The following is a 17,702-nucleotide window of genomic DNA, read 5'->3' as shown; positions in this document are numbered from 1 at the left end:
ATTTCGTTAAAATCACCGGCTAAAATCCAAGCAGTGCTCCGAGAAAGAGAGAGAGAGATAAGGTGATCCCATACAATATAGCGGTGAGGTGTATCAGGGTTCCCATAGACAAAAGTGGCAAAGAAAGTAGATCCTTTATGAGAGATAATAGTATCTATTACATTCTTAGAAGAAGAGAGGATCTGTAAGTCGATGTCTTGCTTCCAGAAGAGGGCAAGGCCACCGCTATTGGGTCTTTCCGGGGGAACCAGATGTCTATGGTCTGTTCCAAGGAAATCAAGCTCTTTTAGCACGATGGAATTCGGGTTTTTGTTTCCATAAGGAAAATAATATCAAGGGAAGCTTGTTGATTAAGCTCCTTGATCCTCTGAACTGTCGCAGGGTTCCCCAACCCACGACAGTTCCAGCTGAGCATAGCTAAGGAAGATCGCGATTTTGCAGATGAAAATCCATCTGCGGTTTCGCTATCGGCGGGATCAACACGACCGGTGGGCACGCTGCAGTCGTTGCACGTCTCTGCTTCCTTGCGGGTTTTGTGGCTGGTTTGTTCAAGGGTCCTGGTGAGGCTGAGGCTTGATGTTGAGCTCGGTTTCTTTTCCTGGATCCCATGCCCGAGTATGTTTTTGGACTGAGTCTAATAGCCTTTCGAGATGTTGCGGCCTTAGTAGTACGTCCTCGTCTACTCACTTGGCTTGTTTCCCCATTACTGGGTGATGTTGCTTGAGGAAGAGAGGGGATCTCCTGGGGCACAGGGAGTGTGAAGGTAGCTAGTGCCGCCGCGGTGGAAGCATGGATAATGTTAGCTGCGGTTTCTTCCACAGTGCCATCCATCTCGCTCTGCAGTACCCGTTTTTGTCTAGCTGCCCTCTCTGTTGGGTCATCAACATTCAGATACTGGAGGGTAACTTCTCTCAGTTCTTCCATTACCTGTTCTTTCGATGGGATGGCTGAGAGTAGAGGAGCTTCACCCAAAGATACATTGTGTTCCTGGTTTTGTCGAGGGGGGTAGTTCTGCCGCTGTTGTGATGTTGCTTCTTGATCAAACGTTGGGGATTTCTCTATCTGATTTTGGTTATCTTCAATTTTTATTACCCTTTACCAACAGTCTTAGATCGTCTCTCATGCAGTGGCGGATGCAGGATTCATTTTAATCGGGGTCAAACAGCTTATAAAGAAAAGTAAAAAGAAAATATTGGGGTTCAATGGGAATCGAACACTGGTTTATAGGGGGGTCAGAATACAGTTTGAACCAAAACTGCCACCCAATCTTTAATGTTTCTTCCCACATTTTAATTTTTATCATGTTTAAGGTGTGTCATGTGACACCCCATTAGTGTGAGTGGGTGTCCACCTCTGCTCTCATGGCTTCTTCTAGGTCTCATAACTACAGCTACAATGTCTTCGCGAGCTTCCATGGGGCTGATGTCCGTAAAACACTTCTCAGTCACATACGCGAACAGTTCAACTGCAAGGGAATCACTATGTTTGCGATCAAGAGATTGAGAGAAGCGCAACAATAGCCCCTTCACTCACCAAAGCTATAATAGAATCGAGGATCTCGATTGTGATTCTCTCCCAGAAATATGCTTCGTCAGGCTGGTGCTTGGATGAACTGGTGGAGATATTGGAGTGTAAGAGAGCTATGGGACATAAAGTGATTGTAAGACCCGATCCTGGCCTCTAAGCTCAACTGGAACCGCGGCCTTACACGAATGCAATCTGATCCTTAAGGGTCATTTTAGGTCCAATATTTTCTAAGTCTTTTTCATATAACTGAGGTTTATAAAACGATCCATCAAGACATAAGAACAATGGGGCAAATCAATTGTATTAATATCAAATGAGATTCATTACATAAGTTCAGTTTGCACGATAGGTTATCATAAGTTCATTCCTAACTAAATCTACCCAAACACCACACAACTTCTCGCTGATTGAGTCTTCACGGCTCCTTGGTCTTATCACGATCAACCTCAGATCTTGAAACCATATATCACAACATATCAATATTCAAACCGATATCCTAATGATCAAGTCTAACAATGCATGTTTGGTTCCCTTATCCTATTTTCATAATTCACTATCACACATCCTAAGTATCAATCGGCCATAGCCTTTAGGCTCAACTGAGAAGGGCCGATCATACTCAAGCCATCACGGGATCATCCATGATCCAATCCGACCACGCGGTTAGGATCTAAGACCGTCTGGCCTATCCTTTAGTACATCCCAATGGGTATTTGACTCACTTACCATACCGGCTCAAGACTAGGCCTAAGCCTTGACTCTTGGTACCGGTTCAGGACATACACATCCGTGTAGTTTCTACACGGTCCGTTTCAATCGCAACCACCGATGGCCGATCAGACCTTACAACACATCCGGCCCTAAAGCCTTGGTTCGCGAATGGACACAACCTTTGGACAAGGCATGAACCATTGCAATCGTTCCGAGAAAAGGCACAACCGATAATATTAACTGCCTGATCGGTCGCTCTCAACCTTGGAACAAACCGACCATGCGCGTATCTAGCCAAAGGGGCCTACATTGCGGTTGTAAGAACCGGCCAAGGCCTTGGTTCTAACCTTACCCACACGCCTTATACCTTATGTAGCCAGAAAGAAGTAGAACATATATAACAATCATATATAAGGGAACAAAGGGACAAAACCAATCGCCTATGGCCATAGAACCAATCGGACCATCCTATTGTCCTAGCCAAAGGGATCCAGATCTCTTCTCGTCGGAAAGGATAAACCACCAAAAATGGCCTTATTTTGACTGATCTCTCTCTCTAGCCTTCTCTCTCTCGGCATTTGCCAATTATTTTCCCTAAGGAACTGATGGCCAAAATCGACCAGAAGGCCTAGTATTTATAGAGAATGGGATCGCCAACTGCCTTGGGCGAACAGGTGCAACTTGTTTGCCGAACATGCATGACTTGCACCCTTTCGCCTATAACTGCCCCTAACTGGACCTGGATCAGTCGGACCTAAGCCCAATCCCATTTTCCAAGCCCTTAGGCTGATCGCCAAGACCCATGGACCCATCACCGGTCATGGCTGACCCAACCGGCCCGGTAACTGCTCGGACCTGCCCCACTGGCCTGGCACATGAACACTCAGACCAACTGAGTTGATCTGACTCCCAGTTAGCCCAACTGAGTGAGCTAGTTGTCCAGCTATCTGGAGCTGAACCACTTGAACCACTTCACTTGAGCTTCCGTTTAGACCTTCCCAGCTGGTCGCGCTTCAAGCTTGCATTGTCCAGCTCACCGAATACTCGTCCAACTCTATATACTTGTCTTCTTCCTTATTTGATTAAGTCTCAGCCTTCTGATGCCTTTAAACTTTCATTTTAGGCTATGATACGCTTGCCTTTATGTCCTATGACCGGCTGGTACGGTTCCCCGAACCATGGCCTATCCCTCCGATCCTATCTTGAATCAGGGACATGACAGTGATGACTATCTTCTATGGAGTGGAGCAATCCCATGTACGGAAACAGATTGGAGACTTTGGGATCTCTTTCGATGAAACTTGTGCACGTAAGAAACCTACGGACGAGCAAAGGCAGAAATGGATCAAAGTTTCGAACGATGTGGGAATTGAGGGAGAAGACTTCCTAAGATTTTTTTTTTTTTTTTTTTTTTTTTTTTTTTTTTTTTTAAGATGGTAATTGGTCTTTAATTTATCTAAGTTTTTATTATTATTACTTACGTTAAATTAAGAGGTAATCACCAGATAAACAAATAAAACCAGTTAATGGTGTTTTATGATGAATAAGAGAAATTACGGTTGATGCGATTTAATTTTCTAAGTCAATATTTTTGTGTTGAGTGAATATTTTTGGGAACAGAGGAATGTTATCACTATGAGTTATGACTAAATGACAGGAAATTTATTTTTTTGTTTCTAATATATTAGGGACAATGAAGCAAAAATGATCAAGAAAATTGCAAAAGATGTTCTTGACAAGCTGAATGTTACACCATCCAAGGATTTTGATGGTATGGAGGGACTTGGCGCTCATTTGAAAGAAATGCTGTTATTGCTAGATTTACATGAAGATGATGGAGTTAAGATGGTCGCAATCTCTGGTCCGGCAGGCATTGGTAAAACGACCATTGCTAGAGCTTTACACAGCCTAATCCGTGATAGGTTTCAGCTTACTTGTTTTGTGGAGAACCGTAAGGGAAGCTACCCACCTGGTCTTGATGATTATGGTCTGATGTTGCGTTAACAAGAACAGCTTCTTTCGAATATTCTGAACCAAAATGGTATGACTATATGACATCTTGGTGAGGTAAAAGAAAGGCTAGGTGACAAGAGAGTACTTATCATTCTTGATGATGTGGACAACATAAGAAAATTGGAGGCCTTGGCTAATGAAACTACGTGGTTTGGTTCTGGAAGTAGGATTGTAGTTACCACAGAAAACAAAGAGCTTCTACAGCAACATTGAATCAATAATACGTACCATGTGGGGTTCCCATCTGACGTAGAAGCTATCGATATCTTGCGTAAATATGCTTTTCGAAAACGTTATCCACAAGATGATTTTGAAGTGATTGCTGAAAGGATAACGGAGCTTTGTGGTAAGCTTCCACTGGGTCTACGTGTGGTGGGTTCATCTTTACGAGGGAAGAACGTAGAAGAGTGGGAAGAAGTAATGCATGTAGAAGCCGGAAACCGAACTGAAATAACAGTAATAAATAAAGCGACTTAAGGAAAGAAACGATTGTCAAACTCGGATAGAAACCGAGAAAACAAAACCGTTTTGAGAACGGACATGGAGTCGAGATACAATCTCTTTCCTTAACTCTGAATATTCGCTCCGTTGGTGAGACGAAATTATACGAATATTGAGTCCCAGGATACAACCATGGCAGACGATCACGCTTCTCCCGTGAACGCCCTAACGAACTAATGACTACGAAACACTCTCTTGCTATAGACTTACGCTGAGGAAATTTTTGCTGGTTCGATACGAAAAAAGTAGTCAGAAATGAAGAAGGAGGAGAGTCGATATTTAAAGAGAAGGAGAAGACCCACTTCCCGCAACAGCTGTTGCACGTGGACGAGAATCTCGCGGAGATCGAGGAAAGTTGAGTTGCGAAACTTATTTTCCAAGAGTCTCTCTTATCTCGTTTAAAACTTTCGAGAGGATAAAATGCATGACGTTTTTTATTTTCTAGACAAACTACTTGCCGTTTTAAATAAAATTGCATGTTGATTTTTTCCCGAAATGAATGGCAAAACGTTGAGCTTAACTTGGTCCAAAAAGAATCTTATTCGGAAGCCCTCCCAAGACCAAGACCAAGCCCAAACCACCAAGACTCAAGACCAAGCCCAATCCCAAACCCACGCCGAGCCGGGCCAGCCGGATGGCGGCGCGTGGGAAGCTCTCTCTTCCTTTGAGCCGTTTGAACCATGGTAAGTGAGGAGACATGTATATATTAGTTATAGGCCTGAGACGGATCGGGTATCCGGGCAATTTTAAGGTATCCGGATCCGGATCCTTATCCGGCGGATCCATAATTTTACTATCCTTATCCAGATCCGGGGTTCTCGAATATCCGGGTGTCGGATATCCTTCTAAAAATTGCAATATCCGGCGGATATCCGGATCCGGATTCTTAAAATAAATAAAAAATAATATTAATGTATATAAAATATGAACAATAATTTAAAAATAATAATATATATAATGTTTTTAATTATTTATATGTATAATATTACAAAATTTACATAAAATTTATATATACTATTATAAAAATAAAAATATATTAAATAAAATTAATTTTTACATATAGTTTACTATTTTTGAAATATTTATTAATAAAACTTACGGATCCGGATATCCGGACTAAAAAAATAAGATATCCTGATCCGGCTTTGACGGATCCAACATTTTACTATCCGGATCCGGATTCGGTCCCTCTGGATATCTGGATTTTCGGATCGGATCCGGATCGAATCTCGGATCGAATCTCGGATCGAATCTGGATCTCAGATAAAAGTTCCAGGCCTAATTAGTGATGATCTCTCCATTTAACCGATGTGGGATGTTACATACTCCCTTTCATTAAAGCCAGAAGGCTTTTCTGGGCCCATTTTGTTTCACTTCTTGCCTTATATTATTTAACCCATTTGGTTTAATAATTTTGGCCCAACAATGGAGAGGCTATAGACTGTTCTTCATCGAGATATCGAGAACGTCCTAAGAGTCGGCTATGAAAGTTTAGATGAGAATGATCAATCTCTGTTTCTCCACATTGCAGTCTTCTTCAACTATAAAGATGGCGATCTTGTGAAAGCCATATCCGCTGATGCTGATCATTTGGAGGTCAAGTGTGGGCTGAAGATCCTAGCCAATAGATCTCTCTGCAAACGGGAAAAGAATAGTGATGTACAAATTACTACAGCGAATGGCTAGACAACTAATTCGTAAACAAAAGCCTTAGAAACGCCAATTAGTACTAGTGAACGCTGATGAGATTTGTGGTGTCCTCGAAAACGAAACAGTAAGTTATGTTATTTACTAGTTTTATTCTTTGTTGATAATACGTATTTTTAAACAAGTCATTTGGTTGGGAATAGATACACAAAGTCATACATATGGGTGCTAAAAGTTTCTTTTTTTTTTTTTTTGGAATTTTGTTTAGGGTACTGGAGTTGTGTCCGGGATATCATTTGATGTATCAAGTATCGATAGGCAAGAAAGCTTTTAAAAAAAAGCCTAATCTTTGATTCCTCAGGGTTTACAAAAGCAGAGCCGATGAGAATAATAGAATGTATATACCTGATAAGATGGAGCTTCCTCGTCGTCTAAGGTTCCTCTTACATTTCATCCTGGATATCTTGTAGAACTTGATATGACATGTACCCAACTCGAGATACCTCTGGCAGGGAGCTCAGGTTGGTGTTGTACTTAAAACTTATATGAATATGTACTTTCTATCATGTTATTTATAATCTTGTCTCTATCTGTCATTTCAGCTGCTTATGAATCTTAAGAAGTTAGATTTGTCATGTTCTTCTCATTTGAAGGATATTCCGGATCTTTCAAATGCTACAAATTTGGAGACGTTAAATCTGAGAGGGTGCCTGAGATTGGTAGAGATTCCGTCCTCCTTTTCGCATCTTCATAAACTAAAGAAGTTGAAGATGGGTGGCTGCATAAACCTAGAATGGGGCTAGAAGTCATTCCATCTCACATGAACTTGGCATCTCTTGATTCACTCTCAATATGCAAGGATGCTCAAAACTGAGAAAATTTCCAGACATGTCCACGAACATAAGAAAATTGGATATATCAAAGACAGCGGTTGAAGATGTGCCTGCCTCAATCGCGATGTGGTTCTCTCTCTATGTTGAACAATGGAAAGCTCAAGGGGATTACACATCTTCCCATGAATGTACTGTGGGTGAACGTAAGCTATTCTGGGATCGAGAAGATGCCAGATTGTGTTAGGTAAATTCTGACTTGACCTTCTATCAACCAAACAGCTATCACTTGCTAGTTTTGATACTACTTGTTAGGTTTACCCATACACCTAACTTCCCTACCCTTTGAGTGTTAAAGCTTTGGATCTTTGTGATGAACAAAAAAACTTAAGACACAAGATTTTTTCACCCAGTTCTCTTGCAGTACCTCTGGGGTGGGATCTCTCTCCCACAATTTCCACTAACAAACAAAGCTTACAAGTTCCAGTCACTTCTCACTTCCTTGAGAATGACAAAGGAGGTTACAGAAGGATAGTACAATACCAAAACACTCTAAGAACACAAAGACTCGAACTTTGTTTCTTCTCTTGTCTTTGGTAGCTTCTCACTCTCTAACAACTTCTCTCTTGTCTCCTTCTTGCTCTTTGTTCAGCTGCAGATCCCTCTTGACTGCCTTTGAGCCTTTTGCTTGCCTCTGTCTCTAGATCTTGTGGAGTTCCTCTTGTCTTCTCTTTTCTTGGTTTCCTGCTTAGCTTAGCTTCTTTTTTTCTCCCCCTAGGTTTAGAAGAGACACAAGATATATATATATATAGTGGTATCTTGTGTCCCCAAAACCCTAGCTCTAATGGGCTTCGAAAACACTGAGGCCCAAACATAACATCTTTCCTAGAGCATCAAAGTGCAAGATGCAACCTTTCTGAAGTGGTCACTTCAGTGCTCTAGGTAACTTCGCCGATTTCCCTATAGCAACAAAGTGCTGAAGACAGGTTTCTGAAGTGGGCACTTCATAGCCGTAGGTGAAACACATACCAAATGCTCATAACCAACAATCTCCACCTTGAGCGTTTGGTCACTTGTGTTTGTGCTCCCTTGCGCTTCCAACCTACATCTAACCTATCATGCCTTGTAGGTACTTGCCCCGCTTCTTGGGGGTCCTCCGTTTCCTGAGACGGAATCATCCTCGTCTCCTCCTTTCTCAGTTACTCCACCTGAGTCGAACCACTTGCTTGAACTTCTTCTGAAGCTTTCCCTCAACTGCTCCACCTGGAACCTGTGACTCTACTTACACAGTTCCAGAAACTCCACCATGTAACTCTCCACACTGCAACTTAACCTTCCATATCCAGGCTTTAGACAAATTAACTTTACCATGTCAATTCGATCCTGCAAGATCCACCATAAGCCAGCATAGTTACATGGGGATGTTTCCCCTTTTAGTGAGCGTTGAGAAGTATGCAGCATTGTTGCAACTCCTGACTCGGTATCATCTTATCCAAGAAGCGTCCTTGCTTACTCCTAGCATGCTTCTGATCTTGGGTAGACTTTCCTGCTTTTATGAGAGACTCACATTCTGCTTCACTCACTTTGAACAGAAATCCTATGGCTGCTTCAATCTCATCTAAGCCTATTAAGATACTACTAATGCAACACTCGGAATCCTTCTTGAATCCATGAAGCTTTTGATTCCTCCTTCTTGAAGACTGTTTCTTGGTCTTCTCTTTGTCCACTTGAGCTACTTTCCTGATTCCTCTCTGCTCACCTTAGACTCATTCTCTCCTGACATTCCTGTCCTAGAAGAGCCTCCACCTTGAGCTAATGACCCCTGCCACTTATAGCCATAAGGAGTTGGTCCTTGAATCAGATCCTTGCTGAAAGTCGCATTTCTTGACTTCTTCTTTTGAGCTCTCTTAACCGACTTCTCTGCTCCTTTCCCGGACATTCTTGCTTCTATACTCACCTTCTCTTCTCTTGGCACTTTCATTTCAGCCTTAGTGACCTTGCCTTGAAGGTAGTAGAGCCCTTCGTGATACTCTCCTGATATCACCTTCCTTCCAGCTTTGTAAAACTGAACCTTGAAGCCTTTTCCTCTGTACTTGCAACCTGACTTCTCCAACATCCCATAGGAAATCAGATTTCTACTCACCTCTGGCATGTATTTAACATCCTTGAGTATCACTTCTGAACCATCCGGATTCTCAATCAGAACCTTTCCTATCCCCTTGATGTTACCATATGTGTTGTTAGCCATTAACACTTTACCACCATCAAGCTCCTTGAAGTCAAACAAGACTTCCTTGTCTGGTGTGTTGTGGTATGAACAACCAGAGTCCATAATCCACCTTTTCCTTGTGTCATGAGTGCTAACACTTAAAATCATTGGTTCTTTATACTCAGTTGCAGTATTTGCAAAGCCTTTATCCCTCCTCTCTGGACAATCTCTTTTCCAATGCCCTTCATCTCCACAGATAAAACAACCTTTGTTGTTGTTCTTATCAGGCCGTGGCTTAGACTGATACTTTCCTCTGCTCTTAGACCTTTCTCTTCCATGTTGGTTGCTTCCTCTTGAATCAACATAGAGACCTTCAGCACTTGGTCTAGACTGGCTTCCACTTTCAGTTAACTCTCTCTCCTTGGACCTTGCAGCTCCTGTAACTTCATTCAAGCTGAGACTTTACCTTCCATACTTGAGAGTTTCCTTTAGCTGGTCATACCTTTGGGGCAATGAGCTTAACAGCAGAATAGCTTGGACTTCATCTGACACATCTACACCCAGATTGTTCAAATCCGCTACCAGCTTGAGAAAGTCATCAACATTCTCATCTATACTCTTCGCGTCATTCATCTTGAAAGTATAGAACTTCAGCTGTAGATATATGCGATTTGGTAATGAAGTCTCCATGTACAACCTGTCCAATGTTGACCACATGGTTGCTGCTGTTTTGCAGTGCTTGATCTTCCTTAGCACTTGATTCCCCACATTCAAGACAATCAGATCTTTAGCCTTTTCTGATTTCTCGAGCTTTACTGGATCTATGCTTGGACCAGCATCTGAGACCCCTGCTAACCCCTTCTGTGGATCCTTCATAGCAGCTTCCAAATCTTCCCGTTCACTAGGTGGATCCTTCAACAGCTTCTCATCTGTGAGAATCCCTTTCAAACCTAGAACACCAAAGTGAGCTAGCATACGAACATTCCATAAGGAAAAATCCCCTGTTCTTCAATCCTTGTATTCAACATTGAATCTTTCAGGAGAATCTTCTAACACTTTTGCTCTGAACCTTGAGCTCTGATACCACTTGTTAGGGAAATTCTGACTTGACCTTCTATCAACCAAACACTTAACTTCCCTACCCTTTGAGTGTTAAAGCTTTGGATCTTTGTGATGAACAACAGAAACTTAAAGACACAAGATTTTTTCACCCAGTTCCCTTGCGGTACCTCTGGGGTGGGATCTCTCTCCCACAACTTCCACTAACAAGCAAAGCTTACAAGTTCCAGTCACTTCTCACTTCCTTGAGAATGACAAAAGAGTTTACATAAGGAGAGTACAATACCAAAACACTCTAAGAACACAAAGACTCGAACTTTGTTTCTTCTCGTCTTTGGTAGCTTCTCACTCTCTAACTACTTCTCTCTTGTCTCCTTCTTGCTCTTTGTTCAGCTGCAGATCCCTCTTGACTGCCTTTGAACCTTTTGCTTGCCTCTGTCTCTAGATCTTGTGGAGTTCCTCTTGTCTTCTCTTTTCTTGGTTTCTGGCTTAGCTTAGCTTCTTTTTTTCTCCCCCTAAGTTTAGAAGAGGCACAAGATATATATATATATATAGTGGTATCTTGTGTCCCCAAAACCCTAGCTCTAATGGGCTTCGAAAACACTGAGGCCCAAACATAACATCTTTCCTAGAGCATCAAAGTGCAAGATGCAACCTTTCTGAAGTGGTCACTTCAGTGCTCTAGGTAACTTCGCCGATTTCCCTATAGCAACAAAGTGCTGAAGACAGGTTTCTGAAGTGGGCACTTCATAGCCGTAGGTGAAACATATACCAAATGCTCATAACCAACAGATTGCATGAAAGCTCTTCATCAGATTGCATGAAAGCTCTTCATCAGCTGCAGAAGACTCGCATCATTGCCACAGCTCCCTGGTTCACTCAACAACCTACGTGCTAATGATTGTGAATCACTGGAGTCAGTGTTTTTCCATATGAAACACACACTCCGGATGCGGTGCTTAGTTTCATCAACAACTTCAAACTGAGCCAACAAGCACGAGGAGAAATTATCATAGGATTGTTGCTCGGCGGAAGCGCTCTCTTACCAGGAAGAGAAGTACCTGCAAAGTTCCATCACCACCGAGCCAGAGGAAGCTCATTGACCATTCCTCATTCTGCTTTCTCCACGTCTAAGGTTTGCCTTGTGATTTCCCCGAACCCTAAGAAAAACAGAGAATATATGACTTCACAGCTTTTGTGTTGTCGCATATTCGGCAAAGATGACTTGTATGTACCTCTACTTAGGCGATGATGTCTCGAAATATCGAGCGGGACATCTATTTATATTTCACTCTACTTGACGAATTCATCAACCCAGCTAAAGTGAGGACACGGATAACGTTCGAATTTAGCAGCCCATCCAGCGTCTTCAACATTACTGAGTGTGGTGCCAAGATCTGTACCCAACAAACCATCGAAGGGAGCTATGAATCTTGATCAGAGCATCTAGATACTCTAAAAATAACTTCTAAATTTTAAATTTTAAAGTTTTGAATTGTAAAACTTATGATGCTACAAGTCCAAGCCTTAGTTCAAAAGTTATAAATCAATAAAAAAAATCAGCATTAGTCTTGAATACATTTTAAAAAGAAACTAGAATGAACCTGCAGATACGTGCAGACGTATATTTGTTTAAAAAATAATCTTTAAAATATAAAATAATTTTCTCTTATGTACAAAAATAGTTTTTGAAAATTTTATATATATTTAAATTTATTTTTATGAAATTATACTAATCAAATATTCACCATTTACTTTATTTATTTATTTAAAACTTTAATATCATATTAATAATTTACTTTTAAACATTAGTTTTAAATGAACTATTACAAATTTAATATTTTTTTATTTAAATGGTTTGTATTCTTGAAATATTTTGTGACTAAATTAAATTAGCTAAAATTATATATTTAAAATATATTTTATTTAATGTATTATATTTTTTTTTTGTGTTTTGTTTTTACTATAAAATCTGGCCAAGATTAAATATGGTAAAAACAATATATTTTTTTCTGTTAGGAAAATATAATCTATGAATAAATTTATGATATTTTATTAAATATCTAGTTAGTGGTCTAACATAGACCTTTTTATTATTTTTTTGAATTTTTTTTCAAAATTTCTTTTTGAAAATCGAAAATAATGTTTGAAACTATTTTTTTTAAATTAATTTTTTTAAGTATTTATTTATATATTTATTAGAATCTTAAGTTTCACATTCAAAAAACACTACCCCACCTCTCAACTATAAACCCTAAATCTAGATTAGTTAACTCTAGGAGTATAAATGTATTTTTTACCCTTTATTAAAAGTGATGCTAAAAGTGATCAGTGTAAACATGAAAAGTGGTACTATGAATGTAGTATTTGTAAAAATTTCCCAAAATCTTCTTTTTTTTTTGCAACTTAAATTTCCCAAAATCTTATTGTTTAGATTTATATTGTTTTCTGTTAGAAAAATATCATCTTTGAATAAATTTAAGAATTAAATTTCTAGTTAATGGTCTAACATAGATTTTTTTATGGTAGATAAAAATTAGGACTCTAAATTAATAGATTAGATGTATCTATATTTCATAGGTTTTCTATTTTTGAGAAGAAAAAAAATTTTACACTATTGACTTCATCCTCCATTGGATACATCACCTTGATTTTCAAAAGTATCTATCCTGTTAAGACAGGAACATGACTTATTGATATAGGTGTGCTCCAACTATTTTAATATAATTATTAAAACTTTTCATTAATCATTTAAGAAAAATATTATTAAAAAACATAAATATAACTAAAACACACAAATATAAATATTAAATTTCTAATAAAATGTAAAACAAAAATTATATCTGTTTTTTTAAGGTCGAGTCAGAATTTAGTAATGTGGTTAAAGAATCTACCCGGTAACATCAACCGTACAAGATTCCTTCGGAATATTACCTTAAAAAGTTTTACATATACAGTAGTTTATCATAAAAGAAACACCAAATATTCGTGCGCTAATGCTGGGCCTAGTGATGATTAATCAGCGCCTAATTTGGCGATATCTAAAAATGTATCTAAAACCTGTGAATCTTACGTGGTATGCTGGTTTGTGCGTGAACTAGGCCTTCAGCAACTCGGTTCGAGTATAGATGGAAGCATTTTCGTTGATTTTTCTAAAATTTGCTTTAATGAGTGAGAATTATGATATTGCCATCGTTTCTTCATCTATCCAAATTAGGGGTGGACAAAAAAACGAACCGAGTCAAACCGAACCAACCGAAACCGATCTAATCCAAACCAAAGTCTATTATCAAATAGTTTGGTTTAAGATTTTCCCGACCCAAACAAACCGAACCAAAACCGATCCAAATCGAACCGAATTAAACCAAACCGAGAAACCAATATGTTTTTGTTATTATTTGAATTAAACATACTACCAATATACAATATACTAAAATCATAACACTAAAGTCACTATTAACTTTATTAATAATGTTGGGTTTTTAGTTTTCTATTTAGTTTAGTTAATTTTGGTTTTATTGTGTCCTTATAAACTTTTTGTGGTTTTTTAAGTTTTTGTTTTTGTTTTTGTTTTATATTAGATTTAATTTACATAGTTTATTTTTAAGAAGCATTATTAATGTTAATGTTTTAATTTTCTATTTAGTTTAATTAACTTTGATTTGATTATGTTCTTATAAACTTTTTGTGTTTTTTAAAGGTTTTTATTTCAATTTTATATTGGATTTTGTTTACATAGTTTATTTTTCATATTCACCAACATGACGATTTCATGACCATGTGTTATAAAATATTATTTCTATTAAAAGAATTAAACTAAGGGAACCCAATTAAATCGAACCGAAACACAAACCAAACCGAATACAAATCAAACCGAACCGATTCAAACCAAACTAAGTATGATTTATTTCAGTTGAAAAAATTCTAGAATCGAATAAACCAAACCGAACCGAACTCAAACCGAACTAATAAAATAACCGAAGTGCTCACCCCTAACCCAAATCGACTATAAACCCTAATTTTCCGGATCTCATTGTTTTTTTTACGATTCTTATCATTTTAAACTTGTTTTTTCACGATTCTTGCTCACTCATAACAGATTTTCGTTTAGATACATGATTTTCAACTTATAATTTTGTTTACCGCACAGAAGAACGATTTTTTAACCTTTCGATTTTTCTGTTTTACGGCCGCGTAACCTTAACTACGCTCTACACGGCCATAACTCGAACCGGCGTATAAGGCATCCGAATAGACCTAACTTGCCACGGTGACCATATGATTATACAGGTAAGCGGCCGCGCTTTTGAACACAGCTAAATATGAATCTATATATATATATATATATATATATATATATATATATATATATATATATATAAGAACAGTAATTATTTTTACTTACAATATTATTCTGAAAGATTTTATTGGTTGTGAAAGAAAATGATAACTAATAATATGATTATTATACTTCAAAAACATAATTTTTTATGAAGAAAAAGTTGACCAACCAGGAGAGGGATCAGATGGTAAGACAAAGCAGAGTGCTCAATTGTCGTAACAGGCGGAGCGAAACGCTCTTCTCGCATAATAATAATATAAGCGAGTTAACAACCACTCCTCATTTCCCCTTTCACTTGCCTGAAGGATCATGCTTATACCCGGAACCAACTCTAATCATTTTATAGCCAACCAATAGCTTCCCCAACTTCACTTCTTACAGATGTGGGACTTTTCTCAGTTTCTATCTTATTCACTAAATCAAAAACCTTTAATTTCAAAATCTCAAGAATATGAGCACGACGACTCGCACCACGATTTCTATGGTGTTGATGGAGATTCTGAATCTTCCATTGAGGTATTTAGCCTTTCGTTTGTGACTTTTGTGTGTAGAATATGAAGGAAGAGTACGGGTTGTTGGTTTGGCCTTGTAGCGTTATCCTCGCTGATGGCAACACAGATCCCGATTTCGTGGTTCTACCATTCTCGAGGTAAGCAACTGAAACCGAGAACAAAGATTGCGTGATGTTTTGCTGTTTAGTTTTTATTAGGATGGTTTAGTTGTTGGTTTAGTTGATCCCGTTATTAGATTTATTTCTGGTTCAAGTTTCCTTTTGCTTAACCAGCTATATATAGAAATATTTGCACAGTTAGTAAAGTTGAGCTGAATAACAAACTTTACGTTTATCATTATCATCTTATCTCTTCGATTTTTCACCATTGTTGAGCTTCAATCCTCAGTTCCAAGTTGAGAATCAAGTTTATTAGTTTTTGCTCATTACAGAATCCGGATTATCTGTGATTGAGTTTGAGCTAGTGAATGTCTTTTTGGGTACACTTTACAAATCTTTTGACTTTTTACACTTTTTCGTAAGACTTGTCTTTGATGGAATTTGCAGCTAGGAGCTGGCACTTCCTGGCCCGGTTTAGTAGCTGCAAAAGTTGGAGCTAATGTCACCCTTACCGATGACTCTAGTAAACCAGAGGTATGAAAGCTTGTTAATAAGTTCTTTTTCCATTTGGTTCACAGATTATTTTTGCCATGCATGGTCCATGTGCAGGTTTTGGATAATATGACAAGAATTTGTGAGCTTAACAAGCTCAACTGTAATGTAATTTATGGTCTTCAACTTAGTTCATCTCTTTTCTCTTTGTGTTGGCCTTCTCTTGTTCCCTTCAGGAGTCATTACTTCTCCTTGTTTATTGTTACCATGAGCTGAAATGTGAATTCCAGACCTTCGTTTTGTATAACGTTCAGTGATCTCTTTGCCACCGTCTCATTTCTGCTTCAAAGTTCTTCAGATGCAGTTTTTATCACAACAGGAGGTACACAATTCATTCATCCTAGTCATTCTAACATATCTGCAAAAGATTAGTATGGCAGATTTTATGTTGAATTTTATCCTGCAGTGGGAATCATCTAATCGAGTTCCTGTTGGTGAAATGGGGCCTAAAATGCGTTAAGCTTGTGGATGGTTTCTCATTTTGCCATCTCGCAAAGCATCTTCTTAATGTTGCTCGATCTCTATTGTTTCAATCAAATATACCATTAGTTTACCGGAGTGATTGTGTTCTTACTTATGCATTCTTAATCAATAGATTGCCTTCTCATTTGCTTAAGAATCTTTCACCATATGAGTGTCTAACGGGTAAAACTCCAACTTATAATCAGTTTAAAACATTTAGTTGTTTGTGCTATGCTTCTACTCTCTTGAAAGATAGAAATAAATGTTCACCAAGAGCTCTCCCTTGCATATTTCTTGGTTATCCTACTGGTTATAAAAGGGTACAAACTATTAGACTTGTAGTCTCATTCGGTTTTCATTTCAAGAAATGTTGTATTTCATGAAAATGATTTTACATTTAAGACAAAAGAGCTTTTGCATGAGGTTGTAGGCATGTTTCCCAATACTATATTGCCAATGCCTTCTCTATTGCATTTTGTGGATTCTATGCCTTTACTGTCTATGCATTCTGAGTGTTCTGTGCATCCTAACTCTGTTAGTTCTCATCATACTCCTGCTCATGTTACCACTGAGACACAGGATACTAGTGTTAATATAGAACCTGTAGCTAGACCAAAACGAAATAGTAGAGCTCCAAACTATCTTTCTGAGTATCATTGTTCTCTTGTTCCTTTCATTACAACCTCAAATCACATTACATCTGTTTCACAAGACCATGTTCCTATTTTCCCTACACCATATCCCATTTCTTCTGTTCTTTCTTATGATAGCTTATCTCCATATTTTCAAGTTTATACGCTTACTTATACATTGGAGCTTGAACCTAAAAACTTCAAGCAAGCAATGACATCTGATGTATGGAATAAGTCAATGAATGTGGAACTGGACGCTCTTGAACAAAACTGAACATGAGATGTTGTGACTTTGCCATCACGTAAGAATGTTGTTGGGTATAAATGGATATTCACCATCAAATATAATGCAGATGGGACTGTGGAACTTTATAAATCACGTCTGGTAGCACAAGGCTTTACTCAACAAGAAGGGGTTGATTATTTGGACACCTTCTCCCATGTTGCTAAACTTACAAGTGTGAAACTCCTCTTGAGCCTTGCGTCTATTAAGGGTTGGACACTTAGTCAAATGGATGTTTAAAATGCATTTTTGCATGGTGATTTTGATGAGGAGATCTATATGAGTCTACCTTAAGGCTATACGCCTGCTCCTGGTGTTGTCTTA

The 17,702-nt window shown here is 38.5% G+C and overlaps 2 pseudogenes; one reads left to right on the top strand and one right to left on the bottom strand.

Moving 5' to 3' along the window:
• Nucleotides 1-1,000: 1,000 nt before the first annotated feature.
• On the top strand, nt 1,001-16,617 carry LOC111205887 (annotated as a pseudogene).
• On the bottom strand, nt 15,016-15,127 carry LOC125586761 (annotated as a pseudogene).
• Nucleotides 16,618-17,702: the final 1,085 nt, after the last annotated feature.

Source organism: Brassica napus, chromosome C4, assembly GCF_020379485.1.
Source record: "Brassica napus cultivar Da-Ae chromosome C4, Da-Ae, whole genome shotgun sequence".
Lineage (NCBI taxonomy): Eukaryota > Viridiplantae > Streptophyta > Magnoliopsida > Brassicales > Brassicaceae > Brassica > Brassica napus.
This window is presented reverse-complemented; position numbering and strand designations above follow the sequence as displayed.